This window comes from Eptatretus burgeri, chromosome 2, assembly GCF_056783735.1.
Source record: "Eptatretus burgeri isolate ZD-2024b chromosome 2, Ebu_testis_v1, whole genome shotgun sequence".
NCBI classification, from domain to species: Eukaryota; Metazoa; Chordata; class Myxini; order Myxiniformes; family Myxinidae; genus Eptatretus; species Eptatretus burgeri.
Window position 1 is genome coordinate 141,379,192 of NC_140962.1, and position 5,922 is coordinate 141,385,113.

General features: G+C 42.9%; 1 protein-coding gene across 1 annotated transcript in view; it reads right to left on the minus strand.

Annotated features, from left to right (window-relative positions):
• Positions 1-797: 797 nt before the first annotated feature.
• LOC147033356 (uncharacterized) overlaps positions 798-5,922 on the minus strand; it is a 26,404-nt gene continuing 21,279 nt past the window's right edge. Inside the window, exon 5 of the mRNA XM_085854842.1 lies at positions 798-1,317. The gene's annotated coding sequence lies outside the window, so the exon portion shown is untranslated. The remainder of the gene's footprint in view (positions 1,318-5,922) is intronic.

Sequence of the window (5,922 nt, forward strand, 5' to 3'; positions counted from 1 at the left end):
AGGGGAGAAAAGTTTTTATCAAAACTACACTTAATTACGAATGATTTTATTTACTTAAATTGTAATAATTTCATTGTTTCATAATGTCGACACATTTCCAAATTATTCATAATATTTCACAACATATTGTTTGAGTTTTTTTTTTTTTTTTGCAATAACATGAATCAAGACGATGTGTATACAAATCGAATGTAAAGGAAAATAATTACAATATAGCTAAAGCTATTTGGGGAGATGAAGTTCGATCAGACCAGTCATGACTGGAAGAAGAAACTCGTCACAAAGGAAGAGTTTTGTTTAAGATTCCATGAAATAAGCATGACTCCAAAAGTAGGTTTGATTACGAGGACAGGGTGGTGAATTTTGTGACCTCTGTGTGTAAACGAGTAAAGCAACATTCAGAGCCGTGTCCACACACACAAGACAAGACCATCACACATTTGATTTTTTTTCTAGTGGATTTTAAAAACATAAACCAGTTGTTTCTATCCAGGAAGTCCTTTGTGACACCTTGCACTCTGCAATATGAAAAGAATTAATCGATTGCAGGACTCGACAACTGGAACCAACACTCTCTCAAACAGATGGAACCGATGTTAAGCTTTTCGATCTGCAGTCAACTGTTGTTCCACTGCAGGAACACTGAGAAACAATCATTCATCGTTCCTCATTTCACAACATGGTATATAAATCAATCTTTTGTTCACACCATTGTGTGACCTTTGTGTGTTTGTGTGTCTGGGATCAGGAAAGTGAAAGTGGGAGTGCAGTTGTAACAGCCTTCTTTTCCTCCCCTGATCCATGACACATCTTGTCGTTTTGCCTTTAAATAAACAAATTAGTTTATTCTTGGCAGTGTACAAAATGACATGATAATTGCATCACCAAACGTTGTGAGCCTTCCTGCGGAAAGTCCGGAAATCCTTCATGGAGCATTGTATTCTGAGATATCATAAGATCCCCATCACGAGATGTGTTTGTCCATTGTCGACTAATGTCTGCAATTACCAATGTACACCAATTTCTATTGGTGTAAATTTGTCCTGCGTATGATTTACATACAAACCCCAAACAAAAACCTTCAATTCATGTAAAATAAAGAAACAATTAACAAAAAAAAAACAGGAAAAGATGGTGATGGATTGAAATGATCTTCAACACTCAGGATCTTGTTCTGATATTGAAGATTTTTTTTTTCTTCATAAGTATTGACATTTCTACTCACAGACCCAGCACTGTTGTACTGGAAGAGATTCCGGATGGAACTGATGTTTGGCTCGAACTTCCACAGCCAACTGTTGTCCCACTGCAGGAACACTGACAATAAACAATCATTCATAGTTCCTGATTTCACACCATGGGACAGAAAACTCATCTTTCCTTCAAATAATCCTTATTTAATCTGAAAATACAAGGTCACTCAGAAACTACTAAGTTAACAGAGTAATAATTCGATGTAATTGTGGCCACTTCATCATCCTCACCCTCCTCGTTTACACACACGTCGAGCAAGAAAAGTGTAATGCTCAGAGACTAGATGATCGGTCATTGTCTGATAATCGAGGGTGACCGATTGTTTTGACGGCAAATTCCTTGGTGATGAACTGTTGATCCCAGTTTGAAACCACAGCCCACCTTTGAAAACGGCTTGCTCTGTGAGACGAGGCAACATCTGGTCCACGCAATCAAGAAAAAGACTTCATCTTGCTTTATGTGTACACAATTACAGCTCAAGCAGTCAGGACATTGGAAAACTTAAATATAACTATTGTTTTAATTATTTTTTTCGGCATGATCTATGGCTCTTTGTGGAGCTGAACACACACGAATACGCACGCACGCACACAGTTGGCCTTGGATGAAATGATGTCCCAGGCAAGGGCCGTCTTCGGCACCCCCTCTCCGTTTGATCAACTTTTGAATATGTTAAGAGGGGGGTAGTGAGTGCAGCTCGTGGTCAGTATGTAGTGTGTGAGGTGGTAGTGAGGGCAGGCAGTGATGAGAAGGTAGCGAGCGCAGGCTGTGGTTGACACGATAACGAGGGTCGACAAAATCGGTGCAGAAGAATTATTCAGCAGAGTAGACAGTAGCCATAGCCTGAGAGTAAATAAGGGGAGAGTTAAGACAGTAGTGGAAACGGTCTTTCACTGAGAGAGTAGTTAAATGATTGAATGGTTTCCCTGGAAGGTAGCGGCTGCAGAAACAGGAGAGAAGTTTAAATTGGAATTCGATAGGTACCTAGAAGGATTGGAGACAGGGGTACATGGATATTGGTAGGACTTGTGAAGTTTGAGTAGGTATGGATGATTATAAACATCTGTGTTGAGTGTGATGTCTCTGATTGTGTCTTGTGAAGGGATAGTGCATGATCGAAGTTGTGTAATCTTCACCTCAAAACCGGCCTTCACCCACCCCAAAAAAGTCTTCGTTTTTATTTAAACACCCTGGGGCTATCACTGGAGCTGCCCCACTTTTCTCAGGTCCACATCTGCACCACCTCCCCTTCCACCATCCTCTGAAATGAATTGAGTTGGCAGCTTGACGGATCGATTTAATGTGGTGTTGATGTCACGCACGCACGCATGATCGGCTGAATCCAAATTGCCTCCTCCTGCACCAAATTTCCTTGTTACTTCCACCACCCAAGCTGGATGGAGATTATGTTTTCACGTCTGTCTGTCTGTCTGTGAGCAGGATATCTTGAAAATTTACGGATGGATTCGGGCAAAACTTGGTGGACAGGTTGGGTGTGTCACAAGGACGAATTGATCAGATTTTGGTGAAGATCTAAATCTATATCCAGAGAATAATTTTTCAATTTATTAAGTGATTCTTCACCATTAAGAGATGGGGCCAAATACAGCATGATATATTTGGCCCCATCTCTATATAGCATGATATCTAAAAAAAAAGTTGTGGATGAGTTGGGTGGGTTATAAGAACAAGCCGATTGGATTTTGGTGAAGGTTCAAATCCAGATCCTGCCTATCAGAGGGATATAAAATGTAAACTGTTCAGCCTGGTAGAGGTATATGTTTTACCAAGTGCCGTTCTAGTTTCTACTTCTCCTCTTCCCTTCATATGAGGTGAGGTCCAATGGCACCAAGCTTCTGCCCTGCCTTGACCATGATACTCTTACACTTCCCTCTGTCCTCAGCTGACTCTGTCCACTCTCCAACTACCCCCCCCCCTACCTACTGATATCCCACCTCACACAATCATCCTATCTCAACCATGGTTGACCACTTTTCCTCTGACCTTGCTCCTTCAGCATATCCATTCTCTCTTCCCATATCTGCACCAAGTGTCCAGCCCATTTCAATCAGATTTTCACCAATCTCCCTGTCAAGCTCATCTGCACACCAATCTCCTCCCTCAGTTCATCCATCCTTCTCTCCACCCTCTTCACTCCCGCAATCCTCCTAACGCTGTTGTTGTCCGTCAGTGCCACGGTCTTCAGAACGCAAAGGTAGGCCGACGTTACACACGACATCAGAAACTTTCCCTTTCAATCTCCTTGATATCTTTCTGTCTGCCATTACTCCCTCCACTCTCCTCCACACATTCACACCCACTTGAATCTTCCTCCGCACCTCTGCCTCTGACGTAACATCCCCGGTCACTGTTCCTCCCAGATATTCAAACTTATTTCCATGTCTGATCTCCTTCCCCTCTCACCTGATGTTCATTTATTTTCTCTGCTACCCGACCCACATCACCTCAGTCTTCTCCAAACTTAATTTAAGCCCATGTTTCTCAAATGCCTCCCCCCCCCCACCACCCCCCAGTACTTCTTGCATCTCATGCTGACTCTCCACAACAGCAAGATCATCCACATACAGTATCGTCCCTTTACTATCCCTCATGTTTACCTTCCTACTTACCAGTTCCATCATCATGATAAACGGAGTGAGCTGAGAGCACTTCCCTGCCTCAAACCGATGTTCACGCTAAACTTCTCGGACATCCCAGAACCAACCAACACTCTTCTCTTCGTTCTTTTGTCCATCCCTTACACCGATCTCACTTCTGCTTCCGGCACTCCTATCCATGTCAGTGTTGCCATCACAATTTCTCTCCAGACAGTTTCTTAGGCCTTCTCCAAGTCCGCAAATCCCAATGCCACTTCACTTTGCACCTCCAACCTCTTCTTCACCAGCTGTCTCAGTGTGAACATCCCATCTATCATCCTCCAACCCTTTATTAACCCCTGCTACTCTTCTCCGATCTCCATGTCCATCTCCACAGTCTTCCTTATCCTCCCATCCAGAATCCTCTCCAGAACCTTCATGACGTGACTGATAAGCGTAATGTCCCTGTACTTCCCTGGATGGTGAACACCTCCCTTCCCCTTCCCCATCGGCACAATTAACCCCATCCTCCGCTCCTCTGGAATTGAACCCTCTCTCACATATACAATTTGTTCAAGTCTACTCGTCCATCCAACTACAACTTCTCCTGCTACAATTATCATCTCTGCACACACCTCATCAATACCTGGAGTTCTTCCCTCATTCATCCTCTTCAATGCTGTCCGCACCTCCTCCTCCATGATCTCCACCAATCAAACCACCAACCAAAAAAGTCAGGGTCTAAAGAAGGGCATGTGCGGGTGTTGCCCCCCCCCCTCAAAAAAGTATTTGCTTTCTTCTGCAAAACTACACACTATTTTGATGAAACTTGACCCCAACCTGCATCACTCATGATGTACCAAAGATTGTTCACACTATTCAAAAAAATCTGGGTCTGGGGTGGTTTATGGGGGGTTGCCCCCCCCCCCAAAAGAGGTATTTGCTTTCTTCTCAGAAACTATACACACAATTCTGATGAAACTTGACCACCATCTTCATCACCCATGATGTACCAAAGATTGTTTACACCATTAAAAATTTTTTTTTAAAATCATGGTCTAAGGGTCTCTCCAGTGGGGTGGGTGGTTCCCTCCCAAAATATGCATTTGTTTTCTTTTCTGAAACCAAACACCCAATTTTGATGAAACTTGACCAGAACCTTCATCACCCGTGATGCACCAAAGTTTGTTCACGTAATTAAAAAAATAATCCATGGGTATTTACTTTCTTCTTCGTTACATATTTTGTGGGTCATCCATGCCTACCAGTGGTTCCCTGGTTATCTTATCCAGCCTCTACCAGGTGAGCACCAAGAGGTATTGCCCCTATATTTTGGTAAAGGATAATGACTCATGAACCAAATTGTGAAGTTTCGTTCTCGTAGCCTCGTTCCAAGAGGTCTTTTCAGAATCTTCACTGAACCTCTGACATCCTCCACTTCGAGCTCGTTTGTACTGATAGTCCCCGGAATGATTTTAAAGTTCCTAGTTAGGGGTTTTTTTCATCATTCCTATCGCTCCAACTATCGCTGGTATAATTTCAGCTTTCTTCAATTTCTACATCCTGTTGACCTCCTTTTTCAGATCCTGGTATTTGGCCCTTTTCCTAATTTCTGTGACATTTAGTACAAAGTCATTGGGAACTGAAACAACAATCAACAATTGCGTTTTTTTTTCGCTCACCTGGAACGTAGTTCCAGGGAGCTTATGGATGGCGCTTCGTCTATTGTCCGTCCGTCCGTCAAACAACATTCTGCAATCACCTCTGCCAGGATCTCATCAACAACCTCTGCCATTTCCCTTTTCATAACCATTATTGCTGCTCTCATGTCACTCCCTAGTATGTCAGGGTCTCAATCTTCTTCAGCAGCCTAAAGCTCGCTCATCTTCCAATTATATACTTCACTGCTTCTCATCACTTAAAAAAATTGTACACAGAAGCTAGGTTCTTGGATGAGCTCGAACTCAGAATGGATCAGCACTTACCAGAACGAAAGGAATAGTGTGAAGACAAGGTGGGGTTGGGGGACACACCAACAGCAGGGAAGAGGGCCAAAATAGAGGAAAACTTG